This window comes from Protopterus annectens, chromosome 2.part1, assembly GCF_019279795.1.
Source record: "Protopterus annectens isolate FY-2018-M chromosome 2.part1, PAN1.0, whole genome shotgun sequence".
NCBI classification, from domain to species: Eukaryota; Metazoa; Chordata; order Ceratodontiformes; family Protopteridae; genus Protopterus; species Protopterus annectens.
In genome coordinates, this window is record NC_056729.1 from 861,023,423 (window position 1) to 861,049,144 (window position 25,722).

The window sequence follows — 25,722 nt, forward strand, 5'->3', positions numbered from 1 at the left end:
TAGGCCCTGCGTTATCTTGATGAAAAAGCTCTGTGGTCCATACAGCTGCTGCATGTGTCTGGTGAGGTTCATAGAAAAGAGAGCATTATACTTTATTACTGCCCTGATGAGTTTGACTATAGTGCTGTCATACAGTCCTGAGATCTGAATGTGATGGTGTGTCTTATGATGTGCACCATGTGTATGTAGTGGAAAACCTTAAAGAAAAAAGTTAGAAAGTAATGAAACACATTGCAGTTCCTGACTTCACAGCAGTTACAAGAGAATATACTAGAAAGTACTAACATGATGATGCTATCCACTGGATAATCTGGCAAGGCAAATATAAGTGGCAGGTACAATTATCAGTTCAACAACACAAATGCAGATATACTAGGCAGTAATGTATATCAGACGCAAAGCTTTTGTATCCCTGAATCCAAAAGAGAGAAAACAGGAATATGTCACAGTTATCGTCACTTGCACAGGGTGTTGTGTGTGAGAGGCAGGAGGCCTATGCTGACACAAAAAGTCAGTGAGTGTATGTGAATAAGAATGTGAAGCAGGCAGGCTGGACCATGTAACTGTTGTGTGTGTGTGTGTGTGTGTCTGCAGGGGTCCTCCATGTAAAAGTGGTGTGTGAGTCTGCATGAACACAGCCAAGATCAGTACTAGCTCTATGACTTGGTATGTCAGAATGTTGGACAGATGTGAGCTGTGCATGGTAGAGGTGGCAGTTCATCACTGCTGCCCCTGACCACAAGAACTGGCTCTGTCAGGGGTTGAACTGGCACCTCCGCGCCCAAGGTCAGATGTAATGCAGCTACCTGAATGTGAATGATGTCTGCTGGATGTGCTCCCTTCATGGGAATGCCCAGAACCACGACCCCATGGCCTGCCACATCTTGGTGTGGACAGTACACTAACTGATGGACCAGCAGAAGTACTGCCACTATGGGAGCATGATTGATCATGGCCTCATTTGCTGTCAGAAGATGAAGTGGCTGACCTATGCCCACAAGGATGTTGTTTCCCTCTTAGCAGACATTTCAACACAAACACTGCTCACTACATGATAGACATCCCTCAGCTCTTTATTCCAACATGTCATTCATCCTATCCAATTAATTGGTGACACAGTGGAGGTAGTCATGCATGTCAGCCTGTGCCACATCCAGAAACCTCAGCATTTGTCTGGAGCCCCTTTCTGAATGTGCTTGTGGCTCCATGACAGCCCTAAACATATGGTGAGTGACACTGGAAGAGACATCTGCACCTGGTGGAGTAGGGAGGACAACAGGGCCCCTTCTGAGCACCCCTATCAACCTTCCTGTGTGGCACCTCGACAACACTTTGGTTATGGACAGACTCAACAGGCACTGAAACTGCAGTAGCCAGACTTCCATGCTCAATGTCCTTGCCCTCCACCTGTCCAATATATATGTACTCAGTGGACTGGGTAGCTGTAGGCCTATTGGCTGTGTCCAGGGAAACTGAAGGGTGCGGCTGGATGTCAATCTCTGTGTCAGATTCAACATCTACAACCCCTGAATGTGCCTGAGATTTGCCACCATCATCATCAGTATCTGATGAGACACTGACATCAGGTGGCACAGGGCTCGCACTCCCACTGTCATGATCACCTGTGATAAAAAGGGAGAAACACAGGCATAAATTAATACTTACGCTACTATGGAGCAATATATGCTGCACAACTAACAGTGCTGCCACTATTATAGACAGCACAGCAATATACACAACAGGCCTAAAATGACACATTATGATATTTTTAAATTAATCTGCAGTACTGAAATAAATTTATTTGACTTACCATCTGCAGGAGGCGCACATCGTTGGATTCCTGACCGTCCTAAAATAAGTTAAGCAAGAGGTAAGGGCAACATCATCACATTTAACCGTAAAACATGGGATACTACATGTAATCCTCTATATCTCTATTAACTGTATATTCAATAACAATGTGGCTGACAACTCCAAACTGAGCTTATCACTGTGCCAATCTTCAATCCCCCCAAAAAAGACATGCGACACATTACTAACTTTGATTTCAATTGTGTTACTATATAACAGTATTCAACTAGTCATATGGCAAAACCTACCTAGAAGCTCCTCCTGTGACTCAGAAGGAGTGGCACCCACGTCAATAACATGCCACGGTCCACTCTGCTGTGAGTTGTCCTGTTGGTGGATATTTGCCAGAACATCTTCATCTTCACTGGGGGTAAGAGGTGGTTTTGTAGCAGGCCCACTCCCGGTTACCCTCTGGTCTTAGTCAACAGCAGCTGCACGCCTCCATGCAGAGTTAATCATATCAGTGGCCCTGTAGCACACCTGCTCATATGTCTGGCTGTAGCAGCCCACAGAACTGGTGTCAGTAACAATCTCCTGTCATCCTTGAAGCCTTTCTTGCATATTGGGATGATCTCTTCCCAGCAGAAATGCTCATGTTGACAGAGCGTATCAACAATGATATTATACTTCACTGAAGGAGGGTTCTTCATCTCAATGCCACGTTGAGTCCTAAAAAAGAAAAGAATAATAATACACATAAGTATCACATAACTATAACATACCTCTTACCAGATAAAACAGTAAAGGTAGGCAGTCAGTAGTACCCACTGGAAAAACATAAAAGAGTCTACAGACATGAAATACTAACAACAGGCAGGATGCAAAACAAGGAGAGTAGCAATAACTACATAGCCTTGTATGTCCCATAGCAGTAACTCAACTGTGCCCCCTCACAAGAACAGTCCATTCTAGTTTGTGACATAACTAACCTTTCTTTGCTCCCCCACCCACATAATAACATGCACAAGAACCATTTGCTAATAAAACATCTTTGAAATGCTTAACGTGCTTTGAAAGGACCTGTCCCTGAAACATTTGCATCACACAGCTTTCTATTTTCATGTGTTGTCAGTCATTTGTAACTCTGAAGTGGCTTGACAAAAATGGCCATTATGCCATCAGTACACTTCTGACTAAAACATACAAATAGTGTAAAAGCCTTTACTTCCCATTATTATATTCCAGCATATGCATTGTGTAGGTAACAAAATGGGAGCATACCTCCTGGAGTTCAGTACTCCTCTGTAAAGATATCTTTGGAATTATTATGCTTTTGTGAAGTCCTGCAAACATGTAGCAAGTGTCCTTAGAATCAGTTTGGCTAGCTACACATTTGCCTTTTTATAATAAAGTAGATTATTAATGGATTGCAACTGTCTTAGCATGTGTTTTAGAAATGCTAATTACAGCTATTCAAGTGAAGCTATTCAACAAGTTTTAAAGTAGCCATGCAGACTCCATGCTGTTTTTTCCTGTGGATTTCAAAAGTAGTGGAATACAGACACACAAAGTCTACACAGACAGAATGTTAGGAGCTGCTGCTGTCTAACTCCATTTGTACGTGCTACAGGCTGCAGGCAGTGCTGCTGCTGCTGCCAATAGGCCTAGGCTGAGACAGAGAAGAGTTTTCAAGCCACATTTAATTTATCACAACATACATGACATGGACATTGTAGAGTGCTACAGGGTGGACAGGGACACAATATAGGAGCTCGGAGACCACTGCCAGCCTCAACTCAGAGCAAGAGCCTTTACCTCCCCATGTATTGGTTTGCATCACAGTCAAGCCTGAGCTAACACTGTGGCAACTACTGCATTTATAAGGGAAGTCCTGAACATGTACTGTATTGTATAATAATATTATGGCATGTCCTTGTATTTCATTACTTGGTACAGTAAGAAAGTAAAAAGTGGGAGATCTGCACACAAATTAATGCAACATGCAACAGCAGAGCGTGATTTCACTTGTATGTGTACATTAGCAAGTAGTCGGCATCAGGCCTCAAAGATTCATATATTGATACCTCCCCAAAATACTGATCACTGCATGCTCTCAGTTTGGCACCATATGTTTGCAATGGGAAATCATAACAGAGATAAGTTAGAAAGCAATGAGACACATTGCAGTTTCCAACTTCACAACCCTCACAAGATCAAACAGGCAGGATGCAAACAATTAGAGTAACAAGAGTAAGATATCCTTGTTTGTGCCATAACAGTAGCTCAGCCTGGGTCCACCCCCCAAAAAAAAACTGTGTACCCTTACATGTGCTATAACAGGAATCCACCTTTGCTCCCTCCCAAAAAAGCAGTCTATGCGTGTTTGTGCCATCCATCATGCCCTTCATTTGATGGCGACTGCATATCACAGCATTCCCAGTTAATATCTTCACATATTTAAAGGTAAATGATATAGACTGGCTTGCACACTGCATGTCTCTGAGTACTGGTGAGACAACTGATGAATGACCAAGAAACACAGAAAGGTAAGATAGAGACAAGGTATAATCAAAACAGGTTGTGTGATAACTAAGTGCACTACATCCAAATATATTAAATATAATGCATTTACAAATAACAGGTTATGCCTTGATAGTGTACATTCAGTTCCACTTAGTTGTATGAGGAATTACTTCTTTTTTTGCTGTAAAGCTGTATGTGTGGCAAAGATGGATAGATCCCCATCCTGTTTTTTGATGGTGGGATGGTTGGGATTGAGACTTATGTATTCATATTTCATGTGTACTAACATTTTTTACTGTGTATGTCATTGACTGATTTTCCTTATTTCAACTATTTCTCCATTTTTTTATTTATTTTTTTTATCTCCTGGGGCCACTGTTTGTAAAATGCACTGCTTAGCAAAAACGGTTGGCTATGCTCATCTCATTTGCATGTAGAGTGGCAGTGCACAAACTGGGTGAATGGTCCACCCAGGTATCAGACAGGAACCAGACAACCACAAACATACACTGGATGCATTCAATTAATACTACTGTCCATCACACAAACATATTTTCTGGCAGTGCACATCCTCGTACACCATGTTTTCTGGATGGTAAGTGATGTGCAATACTTTCAAATGTTGCATAACCAAAAAATTCACACTCCCACTAAGCATGATACCTGCAATTGGTGGGAAAACAACATTCTGTATTCATCTTGATCTGTGGTAGGCATGGTAGGCATTCATGGAGATGTTTTGAGATTCCATTCTCAAAGATGGAGTGTCCAGGATTCCAAAGTGTTTGTTGGACTCCTATTGAATGAACATAGACCTGGGCTTTTGCAGAGGGACTATCATGGCTTAGATTACAAGGCAGAGGCATGAAATAATCTTGCCCAGGCTCTAACCAGTGCTAATGGTATCCTCTTACTAGTAAACAATGTAGGAATCACTACAGTTACCTCAGGATGAGGAAGAGAGATACACTTGACTATTGGATCGGGGGATTGTAGAACTGGGATCACCACACAGATGTGTAACTATCACTTACAGAGACTCTTTGTAAGAGTTAAAAGCTGGATATAGTCAGGATTGGTATTCATAATGGTATTCTGTTCTGTTCTGTTTTGTTTTCTGCAGCCATCACAGACTGAGAACTGAATGCGTGAACCCATGCTGCTAGACTTCCACAGATGCGAGAAACATGTGGTATGTATGCTTTTGAACAGTACTGTTATTTTAGCATTAAAAGTAAAGACACCTTTTGTGGGTTATATACAGCTGTATCAAACTGAGCATTCATCTGTTAACTGTAACAGGAAAGTATGCATGCATTAGTCTGGAGCCAAAATGGCATTTCACTATTAGAGCGTAGCCAGTGGTTGTGGATTCAAAAACCACACTTTAAAAATATACAATAGTGTTAGGTTTTCATTGATATTGCAATGTAACATCAGAGCTCTACCAATCACCTGCTGTAAACTGTAATCAGTATAACTGGGACATGCATATGTGTAATATATGCACACATCAAGGATTGCTTGCTACAATCTGTACTATAGTGTGCATCTGTTAGGAGCTGGTATTCTTAGCAATAAAAAGGTATTTGTTAGGAGTTGGTCATCGTAAAAGAAAAGGTAACAGAATAGAGTCAAATAATTGTATCAATGGTTTGTATGTCACATATGAAGTTACTAATGATCTCCCTTTTTTCTCTCAACCCAACTCTTTCCTCCTCTCTCTTTTTTTTTTTAATTTTTTATTTTTCTTTTCCCCACAGCACAGTGGGGTAGGCCTGTTCCACGGGATCTTCCTGCCCCCACTCCACCAGTTACAACATCACTGGCTAGCATCACAGGTGTGCAACCTGATAGCACCACCTCTGCCACCCCTGCACTACCTGTCCCTTAGTTATACTCTGCAAGATAGGTCAGTGGTTCCCTCCAGAAGCAGTGGCAGAGGGGGTGAGTTTATCAGCCATGATGCACTGCCAGGGTTAGGGCATAGGATTGTGTGCCACACAGTTGGTGCATGCCTACACAGGATAAACACTGCTCTCCATCATTGTATTGAATACAACAAGGAGATGCAGACATCAAACACTAGAGCCATTGGCCCAGTGAGGTGACAGTGATGACATTCCAGTGAGTGATGACTCGATTCTCACTGTCACTAAGCTTGACATCCATGAGTTTGCAATGTCCTCACCCTCAACCCCAAACATGGTGTTCACCCCCCCCCTCTTGTATCCTTCACTGCCCCTGTCTCTTGTCTTGGTTGTCTTCTCTGTCTCCAACTGTTTTTTCACCTGCCCAACTTTGCTCACCCAGGCATTCTTGCAACCCTTCCCAAACATCTCTCTCTCTCAAAAAAAAAAAAAAAACATTGACCCATACATCATTCTCCATTTCACACATGTGTCTTCATGACACACTTGATTCAGTCCAATTGGCTATACAACATGTTGTGATCACCCTCTGTCTGGAGGTGACAGTCCAGATTCAGCTAATATTTTGCATACATGATCATGTTTTATTCTTAAAGAAATGGATAGCTGTGATTCTGCCATTCCTGCACATTTCTCTCCTCCTTTCACTTGGTTTTACCCCTGCTTGCTCACCCTTTCACGACTTTCCTTTCTTTCCCATTTTATTCTTTAAAGCATAATTGTTAGATGGTGCACATCACACACTAACTTGAGGCTACGGAAAAAGCAGTTATAAGTGTTATATACAGTTGCATTGGAAACCAGTAACATCTAGCCATATTTTAGAGACTTCATGCCAATTATCACAATGCAGAATTTGGATTTACATGTAAAAGCATTTGAAACTGTTACATAACACCCTAGATTCAAACCCAGAGCCATAACACTAAAATAATGGATGAATGCATTAACAGATGATGCTACAGACTCAGCTGAGTAGCAGGTGTGTTTTAGAGACTGAATAGCAAATGGCAGACTTAACTGCACTGAATCTCTGGCTGCAGATATTAATTTACTTAATGCAGTGATAAGTTCCTTTTTGGGGTGCATCGCTCACTATCGTGCACTAATGCTTTATAAAACAAAATGGTTATCATGCAATAATGCTTTATAAAACACTACTGGGGATTTTGCAATGCTGCTTCATACAAAATTAATGGGGAAGACATGACACTGGTGATATGGGGAGCAAGCAAGGGGAGATCATAAAGGGAAATCTTTGCTAAACTGTGTCAGTTACTATTGTTTGTATAAAATACATCAGCTACCTACCTGACTCTTTGGCACCATGTGTTAATGTATTGATACTGGAGGCAGATGTTATTGGGTTCAAATATGGGTGTAAGTAGCATGATGCTTTAAATATATCTACTTGTATTGCTGGTGTTAACCTTTGCTTCACTTTGGTGTGCAATGTGCACTATTGTGCAATAATTCTTTAAAGAAAAGAACTGGGGAAAACAGGGAAATGAGAAGCAAACAGGTTGGAGAACAAAGTGAAAGGAAGGCAGGGATGTGCTGGAAAGATGGAGCAAAGAACCATAGCTATCCATTTCTTCAAGAATAAAACACAATTGTATATGCAAAATAGATGGTACAGTGGTGTAGTGGTTAGTGCTATGACCTCACAGTAAGAGGTTCTTTTGGTTCGATTCTCAGCTGTGGTGCCTTCTATGCAGAGTCTGCATGTCCTTCCTGCAGTGACATGGATTTCCTCCCACATTCCAAAGACATGCAGGAAGCGGATTGGGCATTTTAAATTAGCCCTAGGTGTGAGTGTGTGGTGCATCCTCTGAGGAGGGTTGGGCCTTGGGCTAGCAACTAAACTTTTAAAACCCGTACCTGCTATGCAGACAATGAGTGTTGAATGGTGCTCATTGCCCAGTGTGCTGTATGCTCAGGGGTGAATCCAGGATCCAGCATATATGCAAAATATTAGCTGAATTTGGGCTGTCACCTCCAGAGAGTGGGATAACAGCAACGCAATCATGTTGTATAGCCAATTTCACCAAATAAAGTGCATCATGTAGACACTTGTGCAAAATGGAGACCTTGCATGCAATGATTTTTTTTTTTTTTTTTTTGTGGGACAGGTACCCATTTTTTGAGAGAGAGAAGAATGTTGGGGAAGGGATGTAAGAATGTCTGTGTGAGGTAAGTTGAGCAGGACAAGAGACAGGGACAGTGAAGTACAGAAGAGGTTGGTGAACACTATGGTTGGGGATAGGGTGGGAAATCCGGGTCCCATGCATGTCAAGATGGTTGACAGTAAGAATCTAGTCCTCACCCAGTGGACTGTGATCACTGTCACCTCACTGCATCACTGGCTGCAGTGCCCAATATCTGTTTCTCCAACATGTACTCTGAATGAGGATGAGAGCAGTCACTCCATCCATTGTAGGCATGCACCAACAGTGTGGCACACAATCCTATACACCATCCCTGGCAGTTCCTCTCGGGTGATAAAGTCTCCACCTCTGCCACTGCTACCTGGGCTTTGACCAGTGCTACAGGCATCTCCTGCATTGGTGAGCAATGCAGTCATCACTTTGATGACCTCTGAAGGAGGAAGAGGGATACCCTTGACCACTGTATCAGGGAATGTAGTACTGGGGACACCCCACAGATGTGTAAGCATCAATTTGAATGAATAATTTTAAGAGTTAAAAGCTAAATACAGTAAAGATTGGTATTCATAATGGTATTCTGTTCTGTTTTTTTCCACAACTGCTACGGAGCAAGCCTTGAATATCAGGTCCCATCCGGCATGTTTGTTAAAGATGTGAGAAACATGCGGTATGTATGTATAAGAACAGTACTGCTCTAAATAGTATTTTAATAATAATAATATTTTTATAGTAATTTAGTAGCATTAAAAATTAAAGGCCACTTTCACTGAAAATGGACCTACATCCAGTCAGACACTCCCAGTCAACAAATATAAATAAATAAATAAAAATAAATAAAATTTTACAGAACAAACACTAATAGAGATCTGCTAAACAAAAGAATGCGGTCTCACAATGAAAACAGACTTAGCATTAAAACTTCTCTGCCCTTGAAACTCACATTCATTGAAACAGCATTGAAACCCACATTCAAAGAAAATGCATTTGGCCAGTGGCAGATAAAGATTAACTTTGGGCTGTTTTCAAATCACAGGCCCTTGCACATGAAATATACACATGCTCTTTGATACACCTTCTTGATTGTATTAAATTATATTCCATGTACAATACAGTACAGTTTTAGAGGCCATTTTAAATTTATTGTTTTGAACATTTTTCCAGTAAACAATAAAACAAAATGCATGCACCAATAATGACAAAACTACCCAATTCAGAACATTTCCATCATAAAAGTCTACTCAAACTTCTACAGTCCACCAGTATCAGTTGTTATTGTGTCTTTCGGCTTTTCCCGGTTAGGGGTCGCCACAGAGGAACTCCGGTCCGCTAATGATTGGCAGTGGATTTTTACGTGCGAAGTTGCCAGCCCTGACACACAACCTTCAATGAAGGTACGCCCATTCACGCATGTCTCCACACAGAAGACGCTCTAGCTGAGAATTGAACAGGACAACGTCTTACTGTGAGGCAACAATGCTACCGCAGCACCACCACTGCAGTACTCCACCAGTATCAGTAAATATGCACAATCTCTGAAGAAGTAAAAGTAATCTAAATAATTCCACATTAAAGAGATTGGTAACTAATGAAGAGGTTGCTGCTAGCAAACAACTTTATATTTCATTGTTTCATTTACAAATAAAGTGCCTATTGCCCTTGAGGAATAAATTGCCTATGTTACACTAAAAAAAATGATAAGCTAGTAACATTACAATAGGGAATGGATGACAAACAGATAACAGGTTCATAGTTACTAGGTATCTTCACCAAGAAAGGACTGCAGCATCCACCCCCTTAGCAACACAGTACAGTATCAGCAATGCATCTACTTACTGTGGGAGTAGAACCCACAGCCTTCTGCATCAAAAGCAAGTACACTACCTGCTGTGCTATTAACAATGTAAGCAAACTCAGCATAAGCAGCACTAAATGTCTGCTCCCCTGCAGCTCTTAGCTCCTTGTAAAATCTACTCAGCACTCAGCTGTATCTCTGAACTTTGCAGCACAAGAAATCTGGAAAAAGCCAAAATTTATTGAGGGGGAAAAAGCACCAAAAACAGGGACACATTTTAAGCATTGCTTGTATAATGTTGGAAAGTTCCTAGAATAAAATGCTGCATTATCACCATACATTTTACTGCAAAGACTTGAACCCATGACCCTGTGCAAAATAGTCAGAGCAACACACCACTATGCCAAATCAGCTGTTTGTGAAAGAGAGGAAGACTGAAACTTAAATGGCTGCCATTTAGTGAATTCAGTTCTCACCATAGCTGTCAACCTCTTAGCACAAAAGATCTGAACAAAGCCAATAATGGGGGGACACAGCCCCCAAACATATTCAGTGAATTCAGTTCTCACCATAGCTCTCAACCTCTTAGCAAAACACACCTGGGAAAGCCAGTAATGGGGGAATAAAGCCCCCAAACATATTCAGTGAATTCAGTTCTTACCATAGCTCTCAACCTTAGCACAAAAAAACCTAGAAGAAGCCAATAATGGGGGGATACAGTCCCAAAAATAGGGACCCATTTCAAATATCAATCTTATAAACTTAGAAAATTGCTAGAATAAAAGGTTTTGTGTTATCATGTACTTTATGAAGAATATTACATCTGAAATTCTGGGAAAGAGTAGTAGAAGCTAGGTTAAGAAGGGAGGTGATGATTAGTGATCAGCAGTATGGTTTCATGCCAGGAAAGAGCACTACAGATGTGATGTTTGCTTTGAGAGTGTTGATGGAGAAGTACAGAAAATGTCAGAAGGAGTTGCATTGTGTCTTTGTAGATTTAGAGAAAGCATATGACAGGAAGAGGAGTTGTGGTATTGTATGAGGAAGTCGGGAGTGTCAGGGAAGTATGTAAGAGTGATACAGGATATGCACGAGGGTAGTGTGACAGCTGTGAGGTCTGCGGTGGGAGTGACAGATGCATTTAAGGTGGAGGTGGGATTACATCAAGGTTCAGCTCTGAGCCCTTTCTTATTTGTAATGGTGATGGACAGATTGACAGACGAGATCAGACAGGAGTCCCCGTGGACTATGATGTTTGCAGATGAAATTGTGATCTGTAGTGAGAGTAGGGAACAGGTGGAGGAGACTCTGGAGAGGTGTAGATATGCTCTAGAGAGAAGAGGAATGAAGGTCAGCAGGACTAAGACAGAATATATGTGTGTGAATGAGAGGGAGGATAGAGGAATGGTGAGAATGCAGGGAGTAGAGGTGGCGAAGGTGGATGAGTTTAAGTACTTGGGATCAACATTTCAAAGTAATGGTGAGTGTGGAAGAGAGGTGAAGAAGAGATTACAGGCAAGATGGAGTGGGTGGATAAGAGTGTCAGGAGTGATTTGTGACCGATGAGTATCAGTAAGAGTGAAAGCGAAGGTCTACACAAGGGTAGTGAGACCAGCTATGTTATATTGGTTGGAGACAGTGGCACTGACAAAAAGGCAGGAGTCAGAGCTTGTTGTGGCAGAGTTGAAGATGTTAAGATTTGCACTGGGTGTGATGAGGATGGACAGGATTAGGAATAAGTATATTAGAGGGTCATCCCAGATTGAAACGTTTGGAGACAAAGCCAGAGAGGCAAGGTTACGTTGGTTTGGACATGTGCTGAGGAGAGATGCAGGGTATATTGGGAAAAAGATGCTAAGGATGAAGCTGCCAGGTAACAGGAAAAGAGGAAGGCCTAAGATAAGGTGTATGGATGTGTTGAGAGAGGACATGCAGGTGGTTGGTGTGACAGAGCAAGATGCAGAGGACAGGAAGAAATGGAAACAGTTGATCTGCTGTGGTGACCCCTGGTGGGAGCTGCCAAAAGAAGAAGATTACATCTGAAATTCAAATGCTTATCATTTTTGTTTATTTAACATTTGTTAACCAGGAAAGTCTGACTTGGAACAAAAGCCAATTTTCAGCAGAGGCCTAGGGAGAAGCACTCCAGACACATGGCTTTGTAAGACAGGAGGACACCAGAGCAAACCCACATAAACACAGGGAGGGCATACAGACTCCACACACAAGGCACCCCAGCCAAGAATCAAACCAGAGAGCCTGTAACTGTCAGGCAACAATGCTATCACTGCACCACTGACTGTGTAAAGACACAAAAATACAGAAACCACAGATTTTATGAGGAACAGAGCAGAACAACTATGAGGCAAACATCTGCACATTTTGTACAAATGGTGGTGGATAGTGAATTCAGGCTCTTGCCACCTGGGCCCAAGGTACAGGGTTCAAGCCTGTGTATTCTCTACCCACCACCATATATCAACTGGGGCATTACAACCTTCTCCTGCATTTCCATACCTGAGAGAGCAGTAACATTCATTCAGTAAGGTCTGTTGTAAAAAGTCCTTCTCCTGCAAGTATCATCCATCCATTAAGGTGCATTGTAAAAGTCTGCGAGGCTCGTCCTACTTCTTCCTGTGAGAGCAGAGCAAACAAGTAAGCTGGGTGCTACCCAGCCTGCGAACATTGCAGTCTGACTCCATTCCATTCTATGCAGTTGTAACTGCATAGGCTTCTGGGATATTTCGATCTTCCTAATCTGGACTGCTGGTGAGACAGTCTGGATTCTGTGCGCATGCTCCAGACTGGTGGATCCGCAGTCTGGATATTGGAAATGCCACGAGTGCTCATGCGCGGCTCACTTTTTTGATTTTCTTTTCTTTTTTATTTTCTTTTCTGTTATGTTTTTACAGCTGGGGGGGATGCTGCAGTCCTGCAGCCCTATAGCACGAGCCACCCCTGGCATAAACCACTCTGTTGTGTGAGTATACTGACCTATAACTTATTTATTATGCTTTGATATATTATTTTTTCTTCTTCTACTGTACAGCTGCAGCAAAGATTACCAAAAAGCATGAGGCACATCAGGAGGGACAAACTTGCCTCAGAGAAACATGGGGTAAATCAGATGAAAAATGTGAGGGTTAAATACTCACTAACAGATATTCATTTTTTGAACAGGGTACTATTCATAAAATATTTTACCTTCAATACTGCATGGAGTTAACATTTCAGTATGTGCAAATGCAGTTATTACCTTAGAAAGCAAATAACTATGGCGCAGTGAAATACATGATTCTATTAGTCATATCATATTGTTGTGATTGAGTGATTGATTTTATGACACATTCATGCTTTCCCATCATATCTGGATGTGACCAAGACATATTTATGTATTTCCCATATTGTTTTATGTATTAAAATAATCAATAATGTGACATGCCATTGATCTAATTATCTGTTTTTTGTCTCCTTCACCCTTTATCTCTCCTTTTTTACCTTTTTTATTTTATTTTATTTTTTTATACATTGCTGCTGAAAAAGTACCATCGACATCAGGAAGTAGACTAATCACTGGGGTTTGTCCCACCATACCTCCATAGATAGCTGTAGTGGAACCATCACCACAGGCAGCACAGATAACCAGCACATATGGGTCACAATATGTCAGCATTGCCTCCACAGATTCTGCCCTACCTGCTCATCTGAATCTGGTAGCTCTGCCCCAGCTGCTAGTGCAATGGTACAGTTTTGGAGAAGTGGTAGTGGAAGGTGATAATTTTGTCACCCAACAGGAGCTGGGAGGGCTGCTGGAAGGCATGATGGAACATGGCCTCAGTGTCTTAACCATTGGGGTTGAAAAGATCCTGCATCTGCTTGCCAAAATGATGCCAAATTCAACACTCACCTAGGCAGCTGATACAGGAGACAGTAACAGTTCTGAGGGTGAAGACTAGATTCTGACTGTTTTCAAGCTGGACACGGATTTATCTCAGAGGTCCCTACTTATCTCCAGTCATGGTCTCCCCCAACCTTTTGACTTTTATCACTATTCTTGTCTTGTATGTCCTGTAAGTCTGCACCTGCTACCTAACTTACACTATGTACCTGACACTCTCATCTCTAATCACATTCCACAATATTCCTATTTTTCCAAAAAAAAAGGGCATCTGTCCCAGAAAGAAAATACACCCTATATATAGCTCTCCACTTCACCTATGTGTCTTTTTGACACATTTGATTTGGTCCATTTGGCGTACATTATTCTGTTGTTGTCAACCATCCTTGCTGTGTTGACTCTCCAATATCATGAAATTCTTTGTACAGTTCTACATTTTTTGTTTTAAAGAACTGAATATCTAATGTGCTTTCCCATCACCCTCCTATAAATTCCTGTATTCTTTCTCCTGTGTTCTACCCTCTGCTTACCACCCTCATTTTCATACAGTAAGAAAATACTAGACTAACTCCTTGAAGGGTCATTTGAAGCTTAACCAATAAACTTGTGTCAGAATCAAACACTGTACATTGTGTCTATGAGAAGAATACCTAAACCATTATGCCAAAATACCCACTGTGGTATATTAATGCTTTTTTACACATTTAATTTGGTCAAAAATATAATCATACACACAACAGACCTGGACAGAAAATGCCCATCAGAAAGCCTTCACTTTTGCTTGGAGGTTAGTATCGCATACCAGTGCTGAATGGTAGTGAATGTCATTCAACTTTCTATGGCACAAGCTGAAGATTTTAATTTGAGCTGCAGTTATCCAGTTACTTTCATGCAAATGTGCTTAAAGGTAGACTAAAGGTACTGTTGCAAACCAGTTACTGTAACAGTTCTTGGGTTGCTGGATATAATGAATTACAGTTTATTATGTGACACATTGAGATAATCCCCCCCCTTTTCCAGACTGATGTTTTGGCTTAGTGTTATGTGTTTGATTACCACTGTAGATCATATTATTATTTCATGACATTTTTTATTCCTATCATATAGTTAACTGCAAACATCTGTATTTTTCGCCATTTACAACATTTCATTAACATGCCATTTGAATAGTGCAGGAAGACATCATTTGCAAAAACATTGCAGCCCCAAGAGGGAGAATTAGTAAGCCAGCCTTACTCTGCTTATGTCTTAATGTTGGTTCCACTCTCCTACCCATTCTTGCTCCATATAACAAGCACTTTATTGTACACAGCATGACAGCTTATTAGTGAGGAAATAAGTAAGAGTAACAAAACATAAAGATGGCCCTAGATGTCCCACAAAATATATTGCTGCTATTCCTCTCTCCATTTGTCTGTCTCTCTCTGTTCACCCTTTCTGCTTCCATAAGTTGTTACTGTCCTTCAATTGTGTTGTTTAAAATGTGTGAAGGTGTTTGTGGTGTGATGTGATAATAATCAGATCTGTAGGCAGAACATTGCATACATTCAAGGCCTCTAATCCATGCATTAGCGAAGTGTTACTGACTGTTTTAGTACACTATTTAATGTGTAGCTATTGCCTATATATTGTTATGAGCAAACATTATCCTGCTTCTGTCATAAGTTAGGGTGAAGATTCCACCATCCCCTTATCCCATCTTCTCTGTGACAGTGATGAGGTCATCCTTTTTAAAAGTGCACTCTGCCCCATAAAATCAGACTTTTCCTGCGGTACATGCAGTCAATACTGTGTTCCCTATATTGTGTAACTGGTTAGGTAGTTGGTTGAAATCTAACAGTGGTGAGCTAAGGTGTCTGTGTGATTCTACTCATGCAAGAAATCCTTCAGTAACAGATGTACTGTATCCACCTCCACTCAGGTGAAAGCTTTAACTTTGGATACAGCTCCATCTGGAGTTTATCCAACTTTTAACACAAACTTCTTATCTGCAACACAGTGATGAGGACATCCTGACAAAATTGCACTCGTTCCCTTTTAAGTTAGACTTGTCCTGTGGCACTTGTGGCTAACACTATTCTCTCTAGATTGTATAACTTGATAAGTAGGAGGTATAAATCTCACAATGGGGAACTTCTATGTGTGGCTTCAATTTCAGTTACATATAGCTTCCTAACCAGTTGTGCTGTATGAACTTCCCCTCTGCTGAAGATTTTAACATGGGAGAGGATGCCCCCAATCCCTTATCCCACCTTTACCACAAGCATCTTCTCTTGATCCCGCTGATGAGGTCAGCATGCCAAAATTGTACACTGTGCTCATACAACTCACAGATCTCCCATGGCATATGGGGCTAATTCTGTGTTGCATAGATTTGCCTGGCAGAGGATTACACTATATATTTGTATTACTCCCTTGCAACAAACATTTTGGAAATACAATGCTTATGTCAGGCTATCAAGAAAGAGCCAAACTGGTTGTATAAATTACCCTGTGGTGCTGGCTGTTGATACTTTGCTCCCTAGATGGAGTACATAGGTTCATAGGTTCATAGGTAGGTACTAAGCTATTGGCCCTAGGGCCTATACAAGCCTAGCCAAAAAGGCACCATGGCTTTCGCCACCCAAGAAAATTATTTTCCTGTGCCCCTGTCTAGCAGAACCACAGAAGTTATCCCCGGGGTGAATTTCCTATTACCCATCCAATCATCAAGATTTTTCTTGAAGAGTGCTAATGAAGAGCTCTGTTTGACATAGATAGGTAGTCTGTTCCAGAGTATGGGAAGTCTCTGGGACAGGAATCTATCCCTCCAGCATGTTCTGTTTATTGTGGTGACAAGGTCTAGGTCCCTAGAGCATGTAGCTCAGAGGGATTGGGATTTCTTTAAGTGGAGTATGTCCAACAGCTCTGGGTTTGACATAGCTTTGTATGTTAGGCAGAGCACGCCTCTGAGTAGGCAATATGTGACGGAGTAAAGCTGGAGTTTTTTGAGACGGTCTGCATAAGGCATCTGTTTGAGGCCAGTAATCCTCTTTATGAGGTATTTTTGCGGCCTTTCCAGTTGTTGCAGATGTCTTGTGGGGTACATACCAAAAGGGGCGTTGTACTCTATAATGGCTCTAATGAGTGATGAGTAGAGGGGAACAATGACCTCTTTTTTTCTGGTTGAGAAACCTTTTGTGATGAGGTGTGCCCCGTAGAAGGATTTCCTGACCACTGTGACGATGTGATTATCAAAGGAGAGACTACTGTCCACCTGTGTCCCAAGGTCTCTTATCACACTTTCGGTGTTAAGTAGACTACCACCTATGTGGTAGTTCATGGGTACAGTTTTTACCAAAGGTGATGACAATTATCTTTTTGGCATTGAGCTTGAGACCATGTCTTTGACACCAGGCATCTGTCTCAGTAAGGCCCTTTTGTAGGATGTCCACATCATTAGGAGCTTCGATTATGGCTCCTAGTTTGCAGTCATCTGCGAATTTAGTTAGCCAAAGACCTTCTGTGTTAGCCTGTACTTCAGAGAAGTAGATGCCAAACAGGAGAGGACCCAGGACTGAACCCTGTGGTACTCCACTTGTCAGTGGTCTGAAGTCTGATTTGGAGTCAGCTACTTTCACAGTGTGGGTACTGTCAGTAAGCCAGTTGGCAACCCATCTTGTGACATAGGGATTTATACCTAGTTTAGTGAGTTTATCTATAATTCCAGAGTGGGGGATGGTGTTGAATGCCTTGGCGAGATCTAGATAGGCTGTGTGAACCACCTTACCCTCATCTATGGCTTTGGTGACTGCTTCAAAGAAGTCTATCAGGTTTAGGAAACATGATCTGCCTTTTACAAACCCAAACTGTGTGGGGTCCAGAGTTTGGAGATCTCCAATGTCTTTGTTTATGAGTTCCATGATGATATGTTCCATGGCCTTGCAGACGAGGCTCATCAGGCTAATGGGGCGGTAGTTCCCGGGGTCTGTTGTTGCCCCCCCCCCTTTGTGGAGTGGGATAACTGTCATGGTGTGCCATTCAATGGGCACAAAGCCTGAGGTGAGGCTATGATTGAACATGGTAATTAGGTGGGGTGCCAGTTCATTCTGTAGTTCATGTAGAAGTCAGCCTGGGATGTTGTCAGATCCCATGGATGCTGTGTTCTTGGATTTGGAGAGTGAGGTTTTTACCTGTGCAGCCATGATTACAGGAACTTTGCATTCTTCCAATATAAAGATGGGCCCTTTAGGGGGTGAGAGGGGGGTAAAGTTAGCACTGAACCTATCTGCCAGGATGTTGGCAATATCAGTTGGTTCTGTATATTTAGTGTCATTGTGCTGTAACTCAGAGCAGATCTGAGTGTTGCCATTGAGATTTGTGACATAGCTATAGAATGCTTTGTGGTTGTCTTTAGAATCAGTGGCAATTTTGTTTTCATAACTAGCTTTGGAGGATTTTATGAGGGATCTCAGCTTCTTACTGAGGTTGACCAGGGAGTTCCTCCAATTGTGGGATTTTACTCTTTTTTGCAACAGTTTCTTTCTTCTGTTGTAGAGTTTTTTTTATGGCAGAAGACCACCAGATTGGCTTCCTTTTTTTGAAGGATAGCATCTTGGTTCCGTTAGGGATAGCACGATCCATGCACTCGTGTAAGTGCTTATAAAGTGCATTTGTGTAGGATTCAGCAGTCGTACCTCTATTGTCCATCTGCATGGGTGTTGTAAAGTTTGCCACTTCTGTCTTAAGAAGCGTGAAGTAGGCTTTGGAGAAATGTTTTATGGTTGTTTTCCTAATGGGGGGTGGGACCGGGATGTGGATGTCTAGGGTGATTAGCTTGTGGTCGGATCGGACCAACAAGGAGCTGACCTCTGGTGTGGGACACCGGTCAACCATGTTGGTGATGACCAGGTCTAGGATATTGCTGCTCCTGGTGGGGGTGTGGATAAGTTGATCCAAGGCATTGTAATTGATGATTTCCAGAAAATGTTGAGCAAAAGAGTTGGGAAATGAGTAGTTTTCCAAGTTAATGGTAAGGTAGTTGAAATCACCCATTATTAGAGTGTTGGGTTGTACCTTAATATTTTCCAGTGTATCAAGAAAAGAGGAGTGGGAATCCTGGGGCATGGTGGGGGGTCTGTAGCAAGCTACACTCTGGATTGCGGTTTTGCCCAGAGTTAGTTGAACTTGGATAATCTCGGATGCATTATGCTGAGCAACTAGCTTGGAGGTGTGGATATCCTTAATGAATGTGGACATGCCTCCACCTTTAGTGTTTCGGGCCAAGTTTGGTGGCCGAAAGGTGTGGCATAATTTATAGCCTGGTAATGCAGGGGTGCTCTCTGGAGCTTTGAACCAGGTCTTTGTCACTGCACAGATGTCAATATTCTCCATTTTAGGGAGTGCCTTGAGTGAGTGCATTATGAGGTTTAGACTTCTAGCATTGAGTAGCATTACCCTCAGATTTTGCTTGCTTGTACCTGTGAATTTGTCATTTGAACCTTGCCTAAAAAAGGCACTATAACGGTGGCAAGAGCCTTTGCCAGTATCCGGAATCCCAAGGGCGACAGGTGCAGGCCATCTCTGGCAAAGCAGCGCGGTCTGTCGATCATATCATCCCAGGCAGAAGGATACTGGATTCCCTTAGAATGACACCAGAAACTTAGCCAATTGTTAAAGTCAATAATTTTGTTCTTGTACTGTGGTGTCTTTCTGGGTGATGGCAGGATGCTACTCAGGGCTAGGGTCATACCCACCTGGGCTACAAGATCGGAGAGCTCCTCCATGTCTCTTTTCATGTAGTCTTGGGAGGTACGTCTCAGGTAATTCACACCAACATGGACAATGACAGAGTCATATTTGTACTTGTTGTGGAGTGACCTGAGTGTGTGCATTATGTGGTGGATCCTGGCACCTGACAGGCAGCTGACAGTAACTTTTTCCTTGTTTAGCCTGGTGAGTGGAACATCAGTGTGGCTGACTATAGAGTAACCTATGACTAGAGTGTTGGGTACGTTATGCCTTATGGGCTGTAGTTGAGTGGCACACTGAGTATGTGGGCTGTGTGTCATTTGGGTTGTTTTGGGGGATGGAGGTTGCTTGCATTTTTGATTTGGAGGTCTCTATTGTTTGGGCAGATTTGTACTGAGAGCCTCCATGAATGTAGGTGTGTGTTTTGTGCTTCTGTGTGTGTGTGTTTTGGTGGTGTAGGTTTTCAGGGACTATGTGATGAGTGTGGTGCTGTGCAAGTGTTTACCTTCTCCTCTTGACTGTCTAGGCCAGTCTTTGGTGAAGAGAGCTTTGCTTCCAGTTTGGCTATATAAGTGCATCTCTCACAGGTCGTAGTGTTGGGTGGTAGGAGGAGAGGGTTGTCTGTGTACATGAGGCAATTGCTGCATTGTCCCAAGATGCTCAGATTCAACAGGTAGACAGGAGAAAACATCGGGAGCTGAACTTTAGACATGCCTGAATAGGTGCATATTTATTAAGTACTAAAAACTGTTTTCCTCTAGACAAGGGAGGAAAATTGAGTGCTGTAGTAATTTGTAATGTATTTAGTGCTTACAATAAGTTCTGAACAAGTGCTGAGATCAAAGAAACAAATGAGTGCTTAAACTAAAATGCTGGCTAGTTGCAAGGGAAATTTTGAAGAACAGACTTTTTGGTACCAGGAAGAGTTTAATCCCAGTTAAGTGGGGGGGGGGGGCTTAGAAGATCAAAAACAGTCCTGGCCACAGCAAATCTGTATCTGACCTGCCACAGGAAAGGGGGGAAGAAAGTTTAGAATTTTTTTTCCAGTAAAGTGGAAATGGAGAAAGCTGGAACAGAAGTTAATTCAACGTTAAGAATCTGAGTGGGTCGGCCTTCACAAATGTTCTTTATTAGATTGAGTGAACTAATGACACTAGACTAGGAGGAGTGTCACAGATCAAATATACAGTATGGGCGGGCAACTGCAAAGCCACCAAGTATAAGAACACACAACACTAGGGAGGGTGGGAAAAATCACAGATCCTAGCTGTAGCCATTAAATGAAAGTTTTAAACAGATCAAGGAGCAGACTCGAGAATGTTTTTAACTGTAAACAGACAAAAATGCACAGAAAAGCTCGATAGAGCACTCACATACAGAAAATGCAACTCTCAGTATGAAAAGCAGTTTATAGTTAAGTAATGTTAAAATAGTATAAAACAGTACATAAATGCAGTGAAACAATAAGAAAAAGCTTTATAACAAGGCAAAATGTAGTACATCAACAGTATAGCACAATTATAAGCATTTCAGAAGTGCAGTTCAGTGAAATAAGTGTAAGAAATAACTTATCCTGCTCTTGGAATCTTAAGGAATTTCCACATATGCAATGCAATCCAGAGCCTGACAGTACAAGCAGAACATTTATAAGGCACAGGGTTTATATAGCAGTAAGAATGGAAGAGTTGGAAGACCAGATTACTACTCAGCCCCTGCTATTACCCAATCACTCATACTACAGAAGATCAGGAGGCCTTGTTACTCTCAATAATAATGAAGACAATCAGCAGAAAATGGCTGACAGAAACACAGGAAACTCAAACAAAACTACCAGCCTAGACAACAGGCCTCTATCAAGATTATGCCACCTGAGCAGAACACAGAAACCTCACTTTAAAAGCATAAAAATCACAAACAAAGAAAACATACAAGCCTCAGTATGAAAAAGCAGTTTACAATTTAGAAATTTAAATAAAAATACAATTATAGTAATGCACACTACTAGAGTTCCTAGCTGTAGCCACTAAATGAAAGTTTTAAACAGATCAAGGGGCAGACTCGAGAATGTTTTTAACTGTAAACAGACAAAAATGCACAGAAAATCTTGGATAGAGCACTCACATACAGAAAATACAACTCTCAGTATGAAAAAGCAGTTTACAGTTAAGTAATGTTAAAACAGTATAAAACAGTACATAAATGCAGTGAAACAATAAAAAAAGCTTTATAACATGGCAAAATGTAGTAGATCAACAGCATAGCACAATTATAAACATTTCAGAAGTGCAGTTCAGTGAAATAAGTGTAAGAAATAACTTATCCTGCTCTTGGAATCTTAAGGAATTTCCACATATGCAATGCAATCCAGAGCCTGACAGTACAAGCAGAACCTTTATAAGACACAGGGTTTATATAGCAGTAAGAATGGAAAAGTTGGAAGATCAGATTACTACTCAGCCCCTGCTATTACCCAATCACTCGTACTACAAAAGATCAGGAGGCCTTGTTACTCTCAATAATAATGAAGGCAATCAGAAGAAAATGGCTGACAGAAACACAGGAAACTCAAACAAAACTACCAGCCTAGACAACAGGCCTCTATCAAGATTATGCCACCTGAGCAGAACACAGAAACCTCACTTTAAAAGCATAAAAAGAACACCCACAAAGAGAAAATACCAGCCTCAGTATGAAAAAGCAGTTTACAATTTAGTAATTTAAATAAAAAATGCAATTATAGTAATGCACGCTATTAGAGTTCCTAGCTGTTGCCACTAAATGAAAGTTTTAAACAGATCAAGGAGCAGACTCGAGAATGCTTTTAACTGTAAACAGACACAAATGCAAAGAAAAGCTCAGATAGAGCACTCACAAACAGAAAATACAACTCTCAGTATGAAAAAGCAGTTTACAGTTAAGTAATGTTAAAACAGTATAAAACAGTACATAAATGCAGTGAAACAATAAAAACAAGCTTTATAACAGGGCAAAATGTAGTAGATCAACTGTATAGCACAATTATAATTATTTCAGAAGTGCAGTTCAGTGAAATAAGTGTAAGAAATAATTTATCCTGCTCTTGGAATCTTAAGGAATTTCCACATATGCAATGCAATCCAGAGCCTGACAATACAAGCAGAACCTTTATAAGACACAGGGTTTATATAGCAGTAAGAAAGGAAGAGTTGGAAGATCAGATTACTACTCAGCCCCTGCTATTACCCAATCATTCGTACGACAGAAGATCAGGAGGCCTTGTTACTCTCAATAATAATAAAGACGATCAGCAGAAAATGGCTGACAGAAACACAGGAAACTCAAACAAAACTACCAGCCTAGACAACAGGCCTCTATCAAGATTATGCCACCTGAGCAGACCACAGAAACCTCACTTTAAAAGCATAAAAAGAACACCCACAAAGAGAAAATACAAGCCTCAGTATGAAAAAGCAGTTTACAATTTAGTAATTTAAATAAAAAATGCAATTATAGTAATGCACACTATTAGAGTTCCTAGCTGTAGCCACTAAATGAAAGTTTTAAACAGATCAAGGAGCAGACTCGAGAATGCTTTTAACTGTCAACAGACAAAAATGCACAGAAAAGCTCGGATAGAGCACTCACATACAGAAAATACAACTCTCAGTATGAAAAGGCAGTTTACAGTTAAGTAATGTTATAACAGTATAAAACAGTACATAAATGCAGTGAAACAATAAAAAAAGCTTTATAACAGGGCAAAATGTAGTAGATCAACAGTATAGCACAATTATAAGCATTTCAGAAGTGCAGTTCTGTGAAATAAGTGTAGGAAAAAACTTATCCTGCTCTTGGAATCTTAAGGAATTTCCACATATGCAATGTAATCCAGAGCCTGACAACACAAGCAGAACCTTTATAAGACACAAGGTTTATATAGCAGTAAGAATGGAAGAGTTAGAAGATCAGATTACTACTCAGCCCCTGCTAGTACCCAATCACTCGTACTACAGAAGATCAGGAGGCCTTGTTACTCTCAATAATAATGAAGACAATCAGCAGAAAATGGCTGACAGAAACACAGGAAACTCAAACAAAACTACCAGCCTAGACAACAGGCCTCTATCAAGATTATGCCACCTGAGCAGAGCACAGAAACCTCACTTTAAAAGCATAAAAAGAACACCCACAAAGAGAAAATACAACCCTCAGTATGAAAAAGCAGTTTGCAATTTAGTAATTTAAATAAAAAATGCAATTATAGTAATGCACACTATTAGAGTTCCTAGCTGTAGCCACTAAATGAAAGTTTTAAACAGATCAAGGAGCAGACTCGAGAATGCTTTTAACTGTAAACAGACAAAATCCATAGAAAAGCTCAGATAGAGCACTCACATACAGAAAATACAACTCTCAGTATGAAAAAGCAGTTTACAGTTAAGTAATATTAAAACAGTATAAAACAGTACATAAATGCAGTGAAACAATAAAAAAGGCTTTATAACAGGGTAAAATGTAGTAGATCAACAGTATAGCACAATTATAAACATTTCAGAAGTGCAGTTCAGTGAAATAAGTGTAAGAAATAACTTATCCTGCTCTTGGAATCTTAAGGAATTTCCACATATGCAATGCAATCCAGAGCCTGACAGTACAAGCAGAACCTTTATAAGACACAGGGTTTATATAGCAGTAAGAATGGAAGAGTTGGAAGATCAGATTACTACTCAGCCCCTGCTATTACCCAATCACTCGTACTACAGAAGATCAGGAGGCCTTGTTACTCTCAATAATAATGAAGGCAATCAGCAGAAAATGGCTGACAGAAACACAGGAAACTCAAACAAAACTACCAGCCTAGACAACATGCCTCTATCAAGATTATGCCACCTGAGCAGAACACAGAAACCTCACTTTAAAAGCATAAAAAGAACACCCACAAAGAGAAAATACCAGCCTCAGTATGAGAAAGCAGTTTACAATTTAGTAATTTAAATAAAAAATGCAATTATAGTAATGCACACTATTAGAGTTCCTAGCTGTAGCCACTAAATAAAAGTTTTAAACAGATCAAGGAGCAGACTCGCAAATGCTTTTAACTGTAAACAGACAAAAATGCAGAGAAAAGCTCAGATAGAGCACTCACAAACATAAAATACAACTCTCAGTATGAAAAAGCAGTTTACAGTTAAGTAATGTTAAAACAGTATAAAACAGTACATAAATGCAGTGAAACAATAAAAACAAGCTTTATAACAGGGCAAAATGTAGTAGATCAACTGTATAGCACAATTATAAGCATTTCAGAAGTGCAGTTCAGTGAAATAAGTGTAAGAAATAACTTATCCTGCTCTTGGAATCTTAAGGAATTTCCACATATGCAATGCAATCCAGAGTCTGACAATACAAGCAGAACCTTTATAAGACACAGGGTTTATATAGCAGTAAGAATGGAAGAGTGGGAAGATCATATTACTACTCAGCCCCTGCTATTACCCAATCACTCGTACTACAGAAGATCAGGAGGCCTTGTTACTCTCAATAATAATGAAGACAATCAGCTGAAAATGGCTGACAGAAACACATGAAACTCAAATAAAACTACCAGACTAAACAACAGGCCTCTATCAAGATTATGCCACCTGAGCAGAACACAGAAACCTCACTTTAAAAGCGTAAAAAGAACACCCACAAACAGAAAATACAAGCCTCAGTATGAAAAAGCAGTTTACAATTTAGTAATTTAAATAAAAACACAATTATAGTAATGCACACTATTAGAGTTACTAGCTGTAGCCACTAAATGAAAGTTTTAAACAGATCAAGGAGCAGACTCGAGAATGCTTTTAACTGTAAACAGTCAAAAATGCACAGAAAAGCTCAGATAGAGCACTCACAAACAGAAAATAC